Genomic DNA, 20332 nt, shown 5'->3' with positions numbered 1-20332 from the left:
CTTGAGAAGCCGACTTAAATCAGGTTTAAGTAGAAAAGGACACTACTAAAAAAAAACAAGAGGCCAAATCCCTGATGAATATGATGCAAAAATTCTCCATTCTTAATACTAGCACACTGAATTCAGCAGCAAAGTGAAAGGACCGTTTACCATGATAAAGAGGGATTTATCCCTGGGATGTAAGGATAATTTGGTATATCAATCAATGTGATATACCACATTAACAGTAAAAGAAAATAACTGCATGATCATCTTGACACAGAAAAGGCATCCAACAAAATCCCAGACTTAAAAGTCAACATCCATTTATGGTGATAACGCTTGGCAAATTAGGCAATGAAAAAACATTATCTTGACATAAGAAGTCTATATACGTGAGAACTACAGCTAATATAATAAGTGGTGAAAAGATAAGCTTTTCCTTTAAGATCAGGACAAGACAAGGGTACCCACTATCAAAACTCCTATTAAACATAGTACCAGGGACGCCTGGGTGGCTCAGTTGGTTGAGCTGCTGCCTTCGGCTAGGGTCATGATTCCAAGGTCCTAGGATCGAGTCCCACATCGGGCTCCTTGCTTGGCGGGGAGCCTGCTTCTCTCGCTGCCTCTGCCTGCCTCTCTGCCTGCTTGTGTGTACTCTCTCTCTCTATCTCTGGCAAATAAATAAAATCTTTAAAAAAACCAAAACAACAACAACAAAAAAACATAGTACCAGAAGTCCTAATGGGAACAATTAGGCCAAGAAAAAAAATAAAAGGTATCAGAATTGGAAAAGAATGGGGTGTCGGGGTGGCTCAGTGGGTTAAAGCCTCCGCCTTCGGCTCAGGTCATGATCGGCAGGGAGCCTGCTTCCTCCTCTCTCTCTCTGCCTGCCTCTCTGCCTACTTGTGATCTCTGTCTGTCAAATAAATAAATAAAATCTTAAAAAAAAAAAGAATTGGAAAAGAAGTAAAATAGTCTCTATTTGCAAAAGATGATTTTATAGGGGTGCCTGAAGGGCTAAACTGGTAGAGCACATGACTCTTAATCTCAGGAGTAAATTGTAAATTCAAGCCCCACACTGGGTGGAGAGATTACTTTAAAAACAAAATCTTGAAGAAAAAAAAAGACATGATCTTTTATCTTTTATTTTTTTACCGTAGTAAATATGGTTCCAGTCTTGGCCTTGTATCTATCTGGCAAAGCACCAGATACAGAAAACCCTAAAGACTCAACCAAAAAACTGTTGGGATATAATCAATATTCATATAATCAATGAATTTGGTGAAGCTGCAAGATATAGAATTGAATAAAAAAAGCAGTAGTGTTTCTATAAACTAACACTAAGATTTTTTTATTTTCAAAGATTTTTATTTTATTTATTTGTCAGAGAGAGAGAGCATAAGCAGGGGGAGCAGCCGGCAGAGGGAGACGCAGGATTCCCGCTGAGCAAGGAGCCTGACGAGGACTCAATCCCAGGACCCTAGGATCATGACCAGAGCCAAAGTCAAATGCTTAATCAACTGAGACAGACACCCAGGCATCCCTAATAATGAGATCTTTAAAAGGTTAATTAATTAATTATAAATCACAAACAAGGGAGGGGCAGAGGGAGAGAGAGAATCTCAAGCTGACTCTGTATTGAGCCTGAAGCCCAATGTAGGGCTTGATCTAATGACCCTCAGATCAGGAACTAAGCCAGAATCAAGAGCCTGCCGCTTAACCAACTGAACCACTCAGGTAACCCCACTAACAATGAGATTTCTGAAAAGAAAGAAATCGATCCCATTTACAACAGCATCAAAAAGAATAAAATACTTCGGAATAAATTTAGGATATGAAAGATTCCATACTGAAAACTATAAAACACCAAAGAAAGAAACTGAAGACAACACAAATATCCTGTGTTCATGTGTTGGAAAAATTAATACTGGTAAATGTCAATACTACTAATAGCCATCTGTAGGGGCACCTGGGTGGCTCAGTGGGTTAAGCCTCTGCCTTCAGCTCAGGTCATGATCCCAGGGTCCTGGGCTCTCTGCTCAGCAGGAAGCCTACTTCCCCTACTCTCTCTGCCTGCCTCTCTGCCTATTTGTGATCTCTGTCTGTCAAATAAATAAATAAATAAATAAATAAACCCTTGTGCACTGTGGGACTGTAAATTGGTATAGCCAATATGGAACACAGTATGGACAATTCTCAAAAAAGTAAAAGGTTCGATAATTCGATTAGCAATAATCGCGCCTCGGATAAACCTCATTGGCTACGATACTGCCACTGCGCAAAGCTAAAGGTTCGATAATTCGATATCGATAATTTGATGCAGCAATTCTACTTCTGGGTAAATATCTAAAGGTAACAAGAACACTACCTCAAAAAGATTCCTGCATATAGCAGCATTATGTACAATAGTCAAGACAGGGAAACAAATTTAGTGTCCTTCCCTGGACAAGATAAAGAAGCTGTGGTATATATATGCAGCAGAGTATTATTCAGCCATTAAAAAACAAGGAAATACTACCATTTGCAACAACATGGCTAGATCTTGAAGGCAATATGCTAAGTGAAATAAGTCAAAGAAAAATACTATACGGTCTCACATGTGAAATACAAAAGCTGTAAAACAAAACAAAAAACAAAAACAAGAGTGCCTGGGTGGCTCAGTGGGTTAAGTCTCTGCCTTTGGCTCAGGTCGTGGTCTCAGGGATCAAGCCCTGTGCCAGGCTCTCTGCTCAGCGGGGGGCCTGCTTCCCCCGGCCTCTCTCTCTGCCTGCCTCTCTGCTACTTGTGATCTCTCTCTCTATCCAATAAATAAATAAAATCTTTAAAAAAAAAAAAAGGAAAAGAAAACAAATAAAGGCTACTAGAAAAAGAGATCATACTTAAGATTACCAGAAGTTATAGGGAAGGGAAGGGAGAATTGGAGGAAGATGGTCAAAAGGTACAAACTTCCAGTTTTACAGTAAATTAAGGGATGTAATGTACACCTGGTTATTACTGCTAACACTGCTGTATGATACATAGAAAAGTCATTAAAAGTGTAAATCCTAAGAATTCTTATTAAAAGGAGAATTTTTCCCCTTAATTTCTTCTTTCTTTTCACTGCATTTATTTTTAATTTTTATTTATTTATTTGACACAGAGAGAGAGAGATCACAAGTAGGCAGAGAGGCAGGCAGAGAGAGTGGGGAAGCAGGCTCCCTGCAGAGCAGAGAGCCCGATGTGGGGCTCGACCCCAGGACCCCCAGATCATGACCTGAGCTGAAGGCAGAGGCTTAACCCACTGAGCCACCCAGGCACCCCTTCTGTATAAGACAGATGTTAGCTGAATGTACTGTGAGTCATTTCACAATGTGCATAAATTGAACCATCCTGCTGTATGCCTTAAACTTATACGGTGATCTATATCAATTACTTCTCAATAAAACTGGGGGGAAAAATCAGGTTTGAGAGTTTAAAACAACAACTTTACACTGTTTCAACTCCTCCTGAACAGAGCTTGGTCCCTTTTGTAAAACACAAGACATGTACCCAACACATCCTTTCTAATACCTAAAAAAAACAAGCTACCTCCATAACACAGGGCAGGTTTTTCAAATGTTAAAAAAAAAAAAAATCTACAAAGCTAAATTGTGATGATAAAGGGCTGTCCCCCAAGTATTTTGTACTTTAGAGATACTTAGAAAATCAAATTCCACTTTGAAAGCAGTGGGGTGATTATTTCATTCACTACAGAAAAAAAATATGCTAAGATTAAACAATTTGTGATTTAAGAAACTTTCAGCAGACAAGAGACAGAATGGAACTTCCTTAATTTGACAAAAACCATGGACCAATGTGACTGGGTGGCTCAGTTGATTAAATGTCTGCCTTCACCTCAGGTCATAATCCGACGATCCTGGGACCAAAATGCAGGAGGTATGTCTCTCCCTCTGGCCCCCTTCCCACTCATTCTCTCAACCTCCCTCTCTCCATTAAATAAAATCTTAAAAAAAAAAAAAAAAAATCATGGACCAAAAACCTTAAGTAAATACTACACTACATGGAGATACTTAAGAATCCTTTGTTTAAAATTAGAAACAAGACAAAGCTGCCTATTATCACTGCTACTATTTAACATAATACTAAAGGTCATGGCCAGTACTTTAAGGAAAGAAAAAAGTTGTAAGATGTGAGAATCAGAAGGAAAGAGATAAAACTGTCATTGCTATAGATGAGATGATCTACCTACAAACCAACAGAATCAGAAATACCACTAGTGGGACGCCTGGGTGGCTCAGTTGGTTAAGCAGCTGCCTTCGGCTCAGGTCATGATCCCAGCGTCCTGGGATCGAGTCCCACATCGGGGTCCTTGCTCCACGGGGAGCCTGCTTCTCCCTCTGACTCTGCCTTCCACTCTGTCTGCCTGTGCTCGCTTTCGCTCGCGCTCTATCTCTGACAAATAAATAAATAAAATCTTTAAAAAAAAAAAAAAAAAGAAAAAGAAATACCACTAGAACTTGTGAAAGAGTCTGGTAAGATACAAGATCAACCTACAATGATATTTCTTTACACCTGTAGTAACCTGCCACAACATTTAACAAAAAATAACCATCCATCATATCAATAAGAAGTATAAAGCAGGTAGAAACTACCTTAATCAAGTATACAAGCTCTCTGGAGAAAGCTTTAAATTTTTAATAAAAGACATAAAGATACTCAAATAATGGAAATTCCATGCCCTGGCATACTAAAAATTTTATCCAAATTAATCTATAGGTTCAATGCAATTTCAATTAAAATTTCCAGTTAGTAGTTTCCAAATCAATTTTTTTTTAAGTTTTTGTGTAATTTTAATCTTACTCTGAAGTTTACATGGATGAATAATTGCCAGGTCAGTCTTGATGAAAGAGATTAAAAAAAAAAAGCTCAGAAACAAAAAGTGATCAAGGTTAGCATAAGCATAACAAAACATATTTCTATTATGTACTCTCTAACAGCATTGCACTAAGAGAGACACGACATCTTTTCTGAACATTCTTGCCAAAAATATATAATCTTAATCTAATTGTGCGAGAACATCAGACAAACTTAAATTGAGAGACATTCCACAAAACAACTGACCAGTACTTGTCAAAACTGTCAACTGCAGGGGTGCCTGGGTGGCACAGTCAGTTAAGTGACAGACAGGTGATATCAGGTCAGGCTATGATCTCAGTGTCATGAGACTAAGCCCCACAGCAGGATCTGCACTCAGCGGGGAGTCTGCTTGGGATTCTCTCCCTCTCTCTCTGTCCCTTCCTCCACTGGTGTGTGGGTACTCTCTCTCTTTAAAAAAAAAAAAACTGTCAAGGGGCGCCTGGGTGGCTCAGTGGGTTAAGCTGCTGCCTTCGGCTCGGGTCGTGATCTCAGGGTCCTGGGATTGAGTCCCGCATCGGGCTCTCTGCTCAGCGGGGAGCCTGCTTCCCTCTCTCTCTCTCTCTCTGCCTGCCTCTCCATCTACTTGTGATTTCTCTCTGTCAAATAAATAAATAAAATCTTTAAAAAAAAACTGTCAAGAGCATTAAAGATAGAGACAGAGGAATCATTACAAATTGGAGAAGACTAAGGAGACACAACAACTAAATGTAATGTGGGATCTCTGACTGGATTCTAGAAAAGAAAAAGAACCCTGAAGAAAAACTAGTGAAAATTCAAATAAATTCTGTAATCATCATCATTAACACTGTCAAACCAGTATCAATTTTCTGGCTTTCACAACTGAACCATGGTTACGTAGGTGTTAACATTAGGGGAATCTGGGTGAAAGGCATAAATGAACTCTGTACTACTTTGGCAATTTTTATCTAAGTTTACAACTATTTCAAAATAAAAAGTTCAATAGAGAAGATATATATACAGATAGTGAAATAAATCAAAGACAAATACTATATGGTCTCATATGATAGACTACAAAGCCACAGTCATGAAAAAGAACAGAAAACCTGTGGGGTATGGGCAAAATGGACAAACAGCCCTGTGCACCACAATACAAAACTGTAAGATATAAGTATGTAGGAATATAAGATACAATGAAAAGGGACCTATAAACCAGTGGGAAAACCTGTTCAGACATAAGCCTATGAAGAAAAATAAAACTAGATCCCTACCTGAGACCATATGCAAGGCACGCTTGGTCTAAAGGGATTAAAAATATACACATGAAAGGTAAAATGATAAAAGGTTAAGAAATGAAATAAAAGAGAATATCCTTGTGATCCGGGTATTTGAGTATAGCTTCAAATTAAAAGCACAAAAACAAGGCAAAAGCTTATGTTGGTAACACCAAAATTAAGGATTTGTTCAATAAAGGGCATTACAGAAAGATGACAGAAGGCGACTGGGTGGCTCAGTGGGTTAAGCCTCTGCCTTTGGCTCAGGTTATGATCTCAGGGTCCTGGACTGGACACCATGTAAGGCTTCCCTGCTCAGGGGGGAGTCTGCTTCTCCCTCTAGCTCTGCCCCTGCCCCTATTCATGCTCGTTCTCTCTCTCTCTCAAATAAAATATCTTAAAAAAAAAAAAAAAGAAAAGAAAACCCTAAAAAATAAATAAAACATATATCAGAGTAACATCTAGAAAATGAAGGAATGCCTAAGAATCAATAAGAAAAAGACAACAACCCAAGAGAAAAATGACAGAGGAGAAAGAGCAATTACAGAACACTCCAAAAGCCAAGGAATATATAGAGCTAATAAGAATCATACAGAAATACAAGTTAACAATGAGCTATCGTGGGACGCCTGGGTGGCTCAGTTGGTTAAGCAGCTGCCTTTGGCTCAGGTCATGATCCCAGCGTCCTGGGATCGAGTCCCACATCGGGCTCCTTGCTCTGCAGGGAGCCTGCTTCTCCCTCTGCCTTGCCTTCCACTCTGCCTGTGCTCGCTCTCACTCTCTCTCTCTCTGACAAATAAATAAATAAAATCTTTAAAACAACAACAACAAAAAAAAAAAAAAAAAAAAAAAACAATGAGCTATCGCATTACACGTAACAGGCTTACAAAAAATTAAAACTGAATAATGCTAAATGATGCCAGGAACTAGGGATACTCTGCACTACTCACAGGAGTGTGGACTGATGTAGCCATCCAAAAGGGCAACTTCTGGCCCTATCTACATTTTCTGTGACAGAGCAAGTCCATTTCTAGCTATACATCCCAAGAAATTCCCACACAGCTCTGTAACAGACACACATGAAGATACTTACTATAGCATTTTTGTGGCTGCAGGAAGTGGAATGTCTAACCCCGGCGAGCAGATATGTCAAGTATGGTAGACAGATGCACACCACGGAGTGTGCTAGCCAGTGGTCAGAAAAGATCAGATGCATGGATGAGACATATGCAGTATTTACATGAAGGGCCAATGTACACTTTGTAAGGGCACATACATATACACACATTACAATGTATTAAACAAAGAACAGTCACTCTTGGAGGGATATGGGAAACATATATGGGAATTAAGAAAAGTAAATAAAACAAGAGAAGGAGCTCACACTGACCAAAGATAAGGTGACTTTCTGCAGCTGAATTTATAAGAAGTTTCTAAGAATATGAAAAACAGAAATGATGAACTATTATTGCTCATATCCATAAATTCAGTGAAATTGGTTTCACTTTGAATAAACTAGTATTACTAGTAAAACAGGTAAATTATTATAATAATGAAATGGACTGAAAAATAATTTACTCAGAAGGATTGTAAGGCAAAATAAATTGTGGCTAAAGAAAACTTTCACTCAGTAGCTTTTGACCAGTTAACTACAGGCTAAGCAACTAAGTGCCAGGCACTACAAAGTGATGAAATAAAGCATGGTGCCAAAGCTTTCAGGCACTCCTAACCCAGCTGAAGAGCTAACCTGGAGCACAGTAACTAATACAAGCGGCAATCCCTAGCTGGCAACTTATCTCTATGCTCATGGCTAGGCAGTCCTTTCTGCCTTGTTCCCCTTTCTATCCCCAACCCTTAGCTTAATTAATCCCTATCCTAAAGTACTAGACTGTGAGTCCCTCTGCAGTCTCAGAACACAGGACCTGGCAACCACCAGGGGTGAGATCTCTGGGTAAACAAATAGCCAAGCAGAATTGTCTGGTTGGGTATTAAGGTTATATAGTTGAGCAGTTAGAAATAAAGCTAGAAAGGTATATCAAGAACTTGGAATGCTAAACCAAAGACTTTAGATTATCTAGTTATTTAGAATAACACTACAGAAACTGTCTTAAGAGGGAATTAACATCCACAGAATGCCCATGAAGTGGTGTGGACTGGGCCAAGCACGTTATCGGTGTTATTTTCTTCAATCACAACAACCCCGAGTAGATGGTGTTATTTCCTTGGATTAAAAAAAAAAAAAACAAAAAACTACACATGTAAATGTGCAACATGGTGATTTTAGATAATAATACTGTATTGTATGTTTGCAAGTTGCTAAGAGAGTAGATCTTAAAATTCTCATCACAAGAAAAAAATTTTAACTATGCATGGTGATGAATGTTAATCATTCATTAACTATACTTACTGTGGTGATCACTTCACAATCAATACAAATATTGAATCATTACACTGTACACCTGATACTAATAAACTAGTATGTTTTATATGTCAATTACATCTCAACATAAAAAAAGTGAAATATTTTTAAGGCACGGATCGGGAATTAACTTGGTCATGATTAAGTTACATATATATTTTTTTAAAGATTTTATTTATTTACTTAGAGAGAAAGAGAGTGAGCAAGAGAGAGAGAAAGCACATGAACCACAGGAGGGGCAGAGAAGCAAACTCCCCATTGAGCAGGGAGCCAGATGCTGGACTCTATCCCAGGACTCTGGGATCATGACCTAAGTGGAAGGCAGACACTTAACCGCCCGAGTTACTTATATTTGAAGGCTTGTTTCTATTCCAGATATGCAATTCCAAATCCCAACTTCTTGTATGCTTTGTTTTTGTTCCTTTTTTTTGCTCCACATCTTGTCCACTCTACCTCAGGCATGCTTCATAATCACTCCCTCAACCAGTCTTACACTACCATCTTTCTCTCCATTTCCAAGCCCAGACACTATCATCAAGCCTCCCTTTAAGAAAGCTGTCTTAGGGGGCGCCTGGGTGGCTCAATGGGTTAAGCCGCTGCCTTCAGTTCAGGTCATGATCTCAGGGTCCTGGGATCGAGCCCCGCATCAGGCTCTCTGCTCAGCAGGGAGCTTGCTTCCTGCTCTCTCTCTCCCTGCCTCTCTGCCTGCTTGTGATCTCTTTCTGTAAAATAAATAAATAAAATCTTTTTAAAAAAAGAAAGCTATCTTAGGTTTTAAGAAGGGAGAGAGGAGATGCTCTCAGTAGAGTAACTACAGAGGGGAAAGGCTAGGGACACAGGGACAGAGATGAGAAGAACAGTTACCATCAACATTAACAATGGTTAACATTTAACTGTTACTATGTAACAGGCACTGTTTCAAATGCTTTAGCCACATTGTCTCATTTAATCACTAATTCAACCAATATTTTGTTGATCATCTCTAATAAATGGCAAGCATATTCTAGGTTATTTGTTACGTCAGTAAACAAAACATATACTCCTGTCCCTGTGGGGCTTTCCTTATACTAGAGGAAACTGAAAAAACACAAACTACATAAGAAACATGTAAATAATATGGGATGTAGGAAGTAACAACTGCAAGAGAAAAGAAAAGAAAAGAAAAGAAAAGAAAAGAGAAAAGAAAAACTAGATCAGGGTTGGGGAGACTGGGAGAGCCACAGGTGATTAAACCACTGAGGCGGTATGTATTAAGAGGAGGTGTGAAAGTCAGTCATGAGGCTATCTGGAAGAAACGTGTTCAAAGAGAAGGGCAATGCCAAGGCCCTCAAAATGAAGTGTTCCTGGTGTGTTCCCAGAACAGCAATTAGACTCCTGGGTCTATGGGTGTAGTGGGTGCAGAGAGGTAGGAGATGAGAGCAAAGAGGGAAGGGAGGCCAGAGCACAGAAGGCCTTATTCTTGTAACAGCCCTGTGAGGTCAAGCTGGGACAACAAAGAAATTAAGTAACTTGTCCAAGGTCACACAATAAAATGCTAAATCGGATTATAAACCCAAAGAGTTACTATTACAGTGATTTGGAAACATGAACCCAATGTCTTTGACACACTTCCCATTACAAGGTTAAAGTATATGTCCCCTCTGTTGAATCTGGGTGGTTGTGACAGATTTAACCAAGAAAAAATGACAAAAGTAATACTATGTGCCCTCTGAGGCTAGGTCATAAAAGACAGGCAACTTCTTTCTCTTCTGAAATGCTGAACAACCTCGGAATTCTCATCATACTGCCGCCTCCATGATGGAGTAGCCCTGGCAGACACTCTTGTCAAGTCCCGGCTGAGCCCAGCCTTCCACCAACGTGCCAGATATGTGAATGAAGAAGCAATCTAGGATGTAGATCTCCCAGCCCAGCTGTTCAAATCCCACTGGTCTTCTGAGATCCTCAGAACTCAAATCCCACATAGAAAAACAGAGATAAGCCATCCCTGTCTGAATTCCTTATACACAACCTGTGAGGGTAATAAAATGGCCATTGTTTTACACTACTAAGTTGTGGAGTTCCACAGTTGTTCCACAGCACTACTAAGAACCACTATACAATAAGCAGGAAATAAATATAAAGAACCTGCACTGGGGCGGCTTGGTGGCTCAGCATCCTTCGGCTCAGGTCATGATCTCAGGGTCCTAGGATCTAGCCTTGTTTCGAGCTCCCTGCTCAGAGGGGAATTTGCTTGTCCGTCTGCCCCTACCCCCTTGTTCATGCTCTTCCTCTCTCAAACATATAAAATCTTAAAACAAAACACCTGAACTAAGTTAACATAAATGAACACAAAAAACAAAAAACCTGGAATACGTTACCATGGTATGTGGAAGGTTCTTTATCATTAAATATCTGTAACGTCTAGATGTCAACCTTCTTTTGAGAGAAGAAAACAAACTCCTTTAGTCCATTCCACTAATAGAGCTAATTCATGCCTATGGGTACCAAGGAGAGCCTAGGAATAGGCAAGGGCTAGCAAGGGAGCGAAGAAAAGGAAAGACAGTACATGAACAGAATGCAATCAAAAACACCTCAAATGCCTTCAACAACAAAAGTTGATTGCCCTGGTTTAAGTTATTCTTCTGGATAAGGATTGGCAATTCTCAGAAGGCTGAGTTAGGGAATGGTTCTAAGTGGACTCCTCTCCAGGATTCTCAAGCTAGAATCTGCTATTGTAGTCAATGAAGTCATAAAGGTACCTACTGCATAAAGAATTGGGTTATCTAAAATTCTAGAATAAAACTATAGGTTCAGTTTATTCAAATTTTATATTAAATTCTACCAATATACATTTTCATGTGAAATGTCCATAATACAAACTCCCCAATAGTGAATGAACATCCACCCAAATGCAAATGCCTAACTATTAGCAACAAATACAACCAAAACACCTCCTGCTCTGTTCAAATTTCAACTCTGAGCACCAAGATTCCATGTAACCCACTTACAAAATGCCTTACCTAGTCCACATAAGACTAACCATGGCTGAACAACTCAGGTGGCTAGAATGCAGTGCTGAAAAACTCTACGTTGAAGACAAAGTGAGACTCAAAAAAAAAAAAAAAAAATTAATCCTTGCTCACAGTGCAAGGATTATTGTACAAGCAGGTATATAGGGGTCAGCACAAACTCCTTATTACTACTTGCAGACCAACTCCAAGCACATTCTTTAAATTCTTGTGTAAAATAACACTAAAGCTGGGATAGTCACAGGGAAGAGATCTGTTCTCTCCTTTAGGTTTAATTTGATAGTTTAAAGTAGAGGGGAGATGGGGTATCTGGCTGGCTCAGCCAGTAGAGCATTCAACCCTTAATCCCTACTCCCCATGTTGGAGTGTCTGACTCCTGATTTGGGCTCGGGTCCTGATCTCAGGGTCGTGGGATGGAGCTCGGAATCAAGTTCCACTCTCAGCACGGTGTCTGCTTGTCCCTCACCCTCTGCTCCTCCCCCAACCCTTGCACACACACTCTATCTCAAATAAATAAAATCTTTTAAAAAATATTTAGAAATACATAAAAATAAAATGGAAGTGGGACAATAGTTTTTCCTTTTCCTCCTTCCCCCAGCCCCCTTCACATGGCATCAGCCCCCCTCCACACTGAGACAAGGTGTGTCTGCTTTAGTCCTCCCTATGGTGATCAGAAAGGGCTGGAATCCCTGGCTTACTTCCAGGTTGAAAAGAAATTCCAGGGATAAAAATCTGGCTATATCTTACTTAGAATCCAGAACAACCTTCTTTGAAATTAAATAACAGGTACCACTAACTGATATTAAACTGTATATAAATCTCTTACAAGTAATTACAATGTAAATAATCATGTACTACATAAATATAATATTTACTATATAAATAATCAAAGTCTGCTCATTGCCAATTTCCACTTTCACCTAATTTACATACAGAACAAACAAAATAACCCTCAAATTTAAGTCTCTAAGATGTTTTCTCAAAACACTTTGATGTAAAAAAATATTTATTCTCAGAAATCAACTTTTGGGACACTTGGATGGCTCAGTCGGTTAAGCGTCTGCCCTCAGCTCAGGTCATGATCCCAGGTTCCAGGACCAAGTCCCACGTCAGGCTCCTTGCTCAGCAAGGAGTATGCTTTTCCCTCTGTCTGCCACTCCTTCTGCTTGTGTGCTCATGCTCCCCCCACCCACTCTGGCAAATACATAAATAAAATCTTAAAAAAAGAGAGAGAGCAACTTTTTTAAAAAGGCCCAGACAGCTTTAGTCAATAGATAGTTGCGCTTGGAAGTTAAAAGGCAGATTAAATGAAATCATACTATATATTTTATTTTATTTATTTATTTTAAAAGATTTTATTTATTTATTTGACAGAGATAGATCACAAGTAGGCAGAGAGGCAGGCAGAGAGAGAGGAGGAAGCAGGCTCCCCGCTGAGCAGAGAGCCCGATGTGGGACTCGATCCCAGGACCCTGAGATCATGACCTGAGCCGAAGGCAGCGGCTTAATCCACTGAGCCACCCAGGCACCCCGAAATCATACTATATATTTTAAATGAAATACTATATACTTAGTACTGTTGCCTGATGCACAGTATGTGATCAACAAACTAACTATTTTTATACTCGATAACCACACTTTCTTACAAAGAACCAACTTGAAAAACTCATGGAACTTGGGCACCTGGGTTGCTCAGTTGGTTAAGCGACTGCCTTCAGCTCAGGTCGTGATCCCAGGGTCCTAGGATCCAGCCCCACATCGGGTTCCCTGCTAAGTGGAGATCCTGCTTCTCCCTCTCCCTCTGCTGCTCTGCCTGCTTGTGCTCTCTTGCTCTCTCTGTCAAATAAATACATAAAATCTTAAAAAAAAAAAAATTAAGAAAGAAAGAAAGGAAATGCTAACTGTAGAATCAGAGTGTGGGAGTGGCCCCAACAAGCAGAGCTTTAACAAGGCCACCAGGTGATACTGGTGCTTGCTCCAGTTTGAGAGTTTATTAGACTAGTTTCACAGAGTTCAGGGTGTTTTTTTCTACAGGGACTGAGGAGTCCTAAAGAGCAGGTGCAATATGGTTCCTAGGTATATCCTCTAAGGCACCCAGCACAGTATCATACACAAAGTAGGCACTCAAACTGGAACAGGTTAATAACAGTGTCATATAACCTATAGCTGACTAAACAAGAACACTAAAGAGACAAACTCTGATGGCTTGTCTGCATTAATAATAAGTAAGTACATGCTGCACACGCACAAGGAACCGTTAAATAATTGGCAAAGCCCTGGGGCCTCTGGTACTTTGGCAAATAATTCAGGCTTACAAAGTGCGATTTTTTTTTTAAAGATTCTATTTATTTATTTGACAGACCGAGATCACAAGTAGGCAGAGAGGCAGGCGAGGGGGGCGGTGCACGCCGGGAGGCAGGCTCCCTGCTGAGCAGAGAGCCCAATGCAGGGCTTGATCCCAGGACCCTGGGATCATGACCTGAGCTGAAGGCAGAGGCTTTCACCCACTGAACCACCCAGGTGCCCCCAAAGTGTGATATGTTTTAAAATTTAGATGAAAACTACATTTCTAATTTTACCAGTGTCCAAACAGAATTTGACCCTGGCTCTATAAAAGTCAACTGCAGAACATAAACTAAAACATAAACTTTTCTGTTGCCTTCAAAATGTATCTAATTTCACGTTAGTTAACTGTAAGATAAGGACCCAAGAGATTCCAGTTTGAACAAAGTGTTAAAAAAGTATGTAAATGGGGCACCTGGGTGACCTTAGGTCATGATCCCAGGGTCCTGGGATCTGAGCCCCTTGTCTGGCTCCCTACTCAGCAGGACCCTGCTTCTCCCTCTCCCTCAGCCTCTGTCCCTGCTTGCGCGTTCTCTCTCTCTCACATGCACCTGTGCGTGTTCTCTCTCTCAAATAAATAAAATCTTTTATAAAAATTAAAAAATAAAAAAGTAACTGAACAACTGAAGAAATTTGAAGGCTGACTGGATATTTGATATGAAGAAATTATGGTAAAGGAATTATAATTACAATTTTTATAAAAACAAGTTTTATCTCTTCTAAAAGCTTTAGAGATGAAGTGATATGATGTACTGAATTTGTTTCTTGGGGAGAAACCAAATGAAATAAGACTGGCCACTGAGCTGTTGAGTGCATGGACAGCTAACTATATACCAGGGTTTTTCAACCCTGGCACTATTGACATTTTTGGCCAGATATTTGTTGTTGTTGTTGTTAGAGAAGGAAGGGGTCCTGTCCTGCATATTATAAAATGTTTAGCAGCATTCCTAGTCAGTAAACTCTCTTCAGTAGCAACAATCAAAAATGTCTCTAGAGGGGCCCCTGGGTGGCTCAGTGGGTTAAAGCCTCTGCCTTCGGCTCAGGTCACCATCTCAGGGTCCTGGGATCGAGCCCAGCATCAGGCTCTCTGCTCAGCAGGGAGCTTGCTTCCTCCTCTCTCTCTGCCTGCCTCTCTGCCTACTTGTGATCTCTGTCTGTCAAATAAATAAATAAAATCTTAAAAAAAAAAGTCTCTAGACACCATCAAAAGTCCACTGGGGGGGCAAAATCGTTCCTGGTTGAAAATCACTGATAAAAACTCACTAAATTCTGAGGTGGCTTGGTGGCTCAGTGTGTTAAAGCCTCTGCCTTCGGCTCAGGTCATGATCTTAGGGTCCTGGGATGGAGCTCCACATCGGGCTCTCTGCTCAGCAGAGAGCAGACTTAAAAACTTTTAAGTCTTATTTTTATTATACACTGTGTTTGGGTACAACTACATCTCTCTAGTTGAGTAATTAGTACATAACTTTTATTTTTATTTTTTGAGAGAGATTTTTAAATTAGAAAAAAATTTTTTTAAGATTTTATTTATTTGACAGAGAGAGATGACTGACAAGCAGGCAGAGAGGCAGGCAGAGAGAGGGGAGGAAGCAGGCTCCCTGCTGAGCAGAGAGACCTGATTTTGAGTTTTAAAATGATTTGATAGCAGTGTTATCTCTTATTTAAGAGGATTTCATTTCATTTATTTATTTGAGAGAGAACGCAGACATGGGGTTAAAGAGCAGAGGGGGAGGGGAAAGAATCTCAAGCAGACTCCCCACTGAGTGCAGAGCCCAACACAAGGCTCGATCTCATGACCCTGAGATCATGACCTGGGCCAAAATCAAGAGTCAGACACTGAACAGAAATCAAGAATCGGCCACTCACCCAGGCACCCCAAACAGTATTATCTTTTATATACCCAACAGCTTAAAGTGTATATTCACATCTGTAAATCAAACAAAAGAAAACAGAGTAGTGTACTGAGATGAAGACGATATTCTTCTTGCACATCACCTGCCCCTTATGACTCTTTATTTTTTTAAAAGACTTTGTTTATTTATTTGACAGAGATCACAAGAAGACAGACAGAGGCAGGCGGGGGAGGGGGTGGGAAGCAGGCCCCTCCACCCCCCCACCCCCCCCCCCGCCGAGCAGAGAGCCCCATTTGGGGCTCGATCCCAGGACCCTGGGATCATGACCTGAGCCGAAAGCAGAGGCTTAACCCACTGAGCCCCCCAGGTGCCCCATGACTCTTGATCTGTAAGCAACATTCCTATCACAGTTATACCTAATTATTCAAAATTTAGATAGGAGTCCCAGGAGGGGTGTCTGGGTGGTCCAGTCAGTTAAGTATCTGACTCTTGATCTCATAGTTGTGAGTTCAAGTCTGACAGTGGGAGGCCTAGCATGGATCTACCCCAAAAAATTAATAAATAAGTAAGATTCCCAGGATAAATGGAAAGACAAAGAGCTTCTAATCATAACAGCCAAAACGTCCATCAATGGTGGATGGATTAAAAGTTGTTCTACGTTAACTGGATAACTTACGGAAGTGCTGAATCACTATATTGTACACCTGAAACTAATACAACACTTTATGGTAACTGGAAATGAAACCTAAAACTTTTATTTATTTATTTACTCATTTATTTATTAAGGATTTTATTTATTTATTTGACAGAAAGAGAGACCACAAGTAGGCAGAGAGGCAGGCAGAGAGAGCGAGCGATGTGGGGCTCAATTCCAGGACCCTGAGATCATGACCTGAGCTGAAGGCAGAGGCTTTAACCCACTGACCCACCCAGGCGAACTTCTATTTTTAAAAAACTGTATATACAAACAATGAACTACTACTCAGCAATAAAAAGGAATGAACTACTAATACACACACACAAACATGAATATAGATTCCATTTATGTAACATTCTAGAAGAGATAAAACTCCAAAGACACATAAAAAATCAGAGGTTGTGAAGAGCTGGGAGAATAGAGAAGGGACTCTGAAGGGCGACAAGGTAAGCACCTTTCTGGGCAATGAAAATGTTCTATATCTTGATTACAATCGTGGTTACATATCTGTACATTTGTCACAACTCATCAAGCCTTACACTTAAGAAGAGTTCTATCTCAACAGACCTGACTTTAACAGTAGAGCTGCTCCAAAAACTGAGAGCTTCCATTCATTCTCATATCCTTACCAACTGGTGGGAAGTCTAATACTTAGTAGTTCAATAATGGCAGGTAAATAACATGGCAAATGCCAGACTGTAACACTGACACAAGGGCACCACACTGTCAAAGACACACAACTACTCCCAGAACATTCTAATACAAACTTAAAAATGAAACAGGGCATGGTGAATTAAGGCAATGATGTGCTACAAATCCCTGACTGTAACACTATAAAAAATTCAATTAAATACATTCCACAAGAATAAAGGCACACTCCATATCCTATACTTCTTTCTGTGAGAAAGAGAGAGCGGGCGCGCAGACTTGAGCGAGGGAGAACACAGTGGGGTGGGGAGGGCAGAAGAAGAGGGAGAAGCAGGCTGCCCACCTAGCAGGGAGCCTAACGTGGGGCTCGATCCCAGGACCCTGGGATCAGGAACTGGGCAAAAGGCAGGCATTTAACTGACTGAGCCAGTAGGGCACCCACCCTACTTTTTTTTTTTTTTTTTTAAGATTTTATTTATTTATTTGACAGACATCACAAGTAGACAGAGAGGCAGGCAGAGAGAGAGGAAGGGAAGCAGGCTCCCTGATGAGCAGAGAGCCCGATGTGGGGCTCGATCCCAGGACCCCAGGATCATGATCTGAGCTGAAGGCAGAGGCTTTAACCCACTGAGCCACCCAGACGCCCTCTACATTGTTTTTAAAGAATAAAGTTTAGTTGTTTCTAACAACACACTGTAATTCACCAGAGATCAAAGTAAAAAGACTCATTTAGTGTAAATTCTTCATTATCACAAATCTGTTTTTGGCTTCAGTTCATTTAGAAAGTATGGAGTGCCTGCTCTTGAGTCAATGTAAGATTTCGCTTTTCTGGGTGAAAGTCAATGATCGAAGCTAATCAACTCACTTTTTTGCTTACTCCACTCTGCAGAGCAGTCAAGGAATAGGAAAATGGTTAAGTCAGAAATGGGTTCTTCCAAGGGTCTATAAGAAAATGAATTCCCTGTGGGCCAGGGTGGCTCAGTCCGTTGAGCATCTGTCTTTGGATGTCTTCATTGGGGAAATGTCTGTTCATGTCGTCTGCCCAATTCTTGATTGGATTTTTTGGTTTTTGGGTGTTGAGTTTGATAAGTTCTGTATAGATTTTGTGTTGCTTCTGTATACATGTTTAGTTAATTTGAGCCTTTGTGTTTTGCTCCCACTTGGGATTCTGAAGAGGTGGGAGAATGTTATACTCCTGTCAGTTTCTATTTCAGACCTATCCCTGATAACATGCAGTAACTAGAAGCATTAACTAAATTAAATATATGGGTGAATTTGACTGAAATTTATGTTGATATCTTCCTTGTTTTTAAATTACAGATGCAGAAATCTTGGTATTATATACAATCAAAAGGGTTTTCACAGTAATAATAAACCAAATAACTAAAAACTAATATTTGAATGAGTGAAGAGGAGCAATAAAACTTAGCCCAAGTAATATACTATGAAGCTGGAAGAACTGCTTTATCTCTTGTAAGGTTCTCTAAAAGAAACATATACCCTTAATACCAATGCCTCCTCATCTATACATGTATTCCAGTAACTAGTCAACAGAATAAGATCTTTAAAAAAAAAGACAAAATAGTGGGCTCTGTGTATAGCAGAAAAGTTTAGGAGACAAACACAAAAAGATTATTTTAATTATAAAAGACAAAAAGAGGTCAGATCCCAGGGTTGTAAGATAGAGTCCCACATCAGGCTTCCTGCTCCACAGGGAGTCTGCTTACCCCGTTGATTCTGCCTCTCTCTTTCTCATGAAAAAATAAATAAATATGGGTTGAAAAAAGAAAAAAGAAAATGAATAAATTCACTGACTCACCTAGTCTATGATTTTATTTTTTTTAGATTTTATCTATTTATTTGACAGACATGGATCACAAGTAGGCAGAGAGGCAGACAGAGGGGGAGGGGAAGCAGGCTCCCCGCTGAGCAGAGCCCGATTCGGGGCTCCATCCCAGGACCCAGAGATCATGACGTGAGCCAAAGACAGAGGCTTAACCCACTGAGCCACCCAGGCGCCCTAGCCTATGACTTTGTATTATTCACTCTTTGTGGAACCTTCTACCCCATCTCAGGTGAAGGAACACATGCCACTGGACTACTCGCTTACCAGGCTAACGAGCGTCAAATACTCTACATCAATACACTACAGGAATGCTTTAGACCAAAGTTTACAGGAACAGATTAAATCCCCGGAGAGTTATCCAGCAAACAAGTGGCATTTTGAAGATTAAAATGAAGGCACTTGATGCCAGGAGGCCACAAAGTCTCGGGACATTGTTGGAAGCGTGGAAACAGGCAGGGCAAGAAAGCCTTTCCTAAGGGACCGCGTTTTCTTGCCAGGAACCGGCTCCTAGCACGGATCACGACCGGCCCGGGAGGGGTCTTCAGGAGCTACGGGCGGGATGTGTGGCAGAAGACGTCCCCCAGCGCCACTGACTCAGGAGTTCTGGAGCCGGGGCGAGAAGAGCTCAGAACGCACTCGGGCAGCGTCAACATCTGTCCTCGGGAATTTCCCCAAGTTGTCGTTCCCTAAAAATGCTGTTCCTGGCCGTTCTAAAAGGTCTCCGAGAACAAAACCACAGGTCCCTTTTACAGAATCATCGGATGGGAGCGCTGGAAGGGGCGCAAGGCTCCTCTCAGCCAAAGTGCTTCCCCGCGCGCGCCCCGGAGCCAGCCGCGGGGGGCGGCGGGGGGCGGCGGGGGGCGGCGCGGCGGCGGGGGCGGCGCGGCTTCCCTGCACGCCGGCCCTTCGGAGCGCGTCGCGCGGGGAGGAAACTGCTGCTGGACGCGGTCCCTACTCCCTCCGCAAACTTCTCTTCCGAAGAGCTCTGCACTTCCTCCCAAGGCCCCTCGGAGGTTCCTCGGTGGCCATCGGTCGTAGCGACTGTCACTAAACTTAGTCCCAGACCTCCCCACAGCGGGCACGAAGGACAGTCGCCTCGCCCCGATCGGCACCTCGTCGGCACCACGAAGCGTCCCCAGCTGACAGCGGCGGGGCTGCGGCCGGCCGACGCGGGGCTCTGCTCCGAGCAAGCACTACACCCGCAGCGGCGCGACCCACGCTCGGGCACACCCCCCCCGCCCCCGCCGCGGCTCCCCCGGACCGCAGGTCACCGCCCGGCCAGGCACGCCAGACTCCGGCCGATCACCCAGGCACGGCCCCGGCCCGCACGCCCCGCGCGGCAGGGCGGCCGCCTCCGGGAAGCGACCCGGCCGGGCTGCGCCCCGCTTCCCGCGGGCAGCGGCGGGCG

At 41.7% G+C, this 20332-nt stretch overlaps 1 protein-coding gene and 1 pseudogene across 7 annotated transcripts in view; both read right to left on the bottom strand.

Annotated features, from left to right (window-relative positions):
• MARK3 (microtubule affinity regulating kinase 3) overlaps positions 1–20332 on the bottom strand; it is a 119696-nt gene that overhangs the window by 98650 nt on the left and 714 nt on the right. The gene's annotated exons all lie outside the window — the stretch shown is intronic.
• LOC131837351 (U4 spliceosomal RNA) lies at positions 2164–2268 on the bottom strand (annotated as a pseudogene).

This window comes from Mustela lutreola, chromosome 7 (assembly GCF_030435805.1).
Source record: "Mustela lutreola isolate mMusLut2 chromosome 7, mMusLut2.pri, whole genome shotgun sequence".
In the NCBI taxonomy this organism is placed as follows: domain Eukaryota; kingdom Metazoa; phylum Chordata; class Mammalia; order Carnivora; family Mustelidae; genus Mustela; species Mustela lutreola.
The sequence above is the reverse complement of the archived record's forward strand: the minus strand, read 5'-3'. Positions and strand labels throughout refer to the sequence as shown.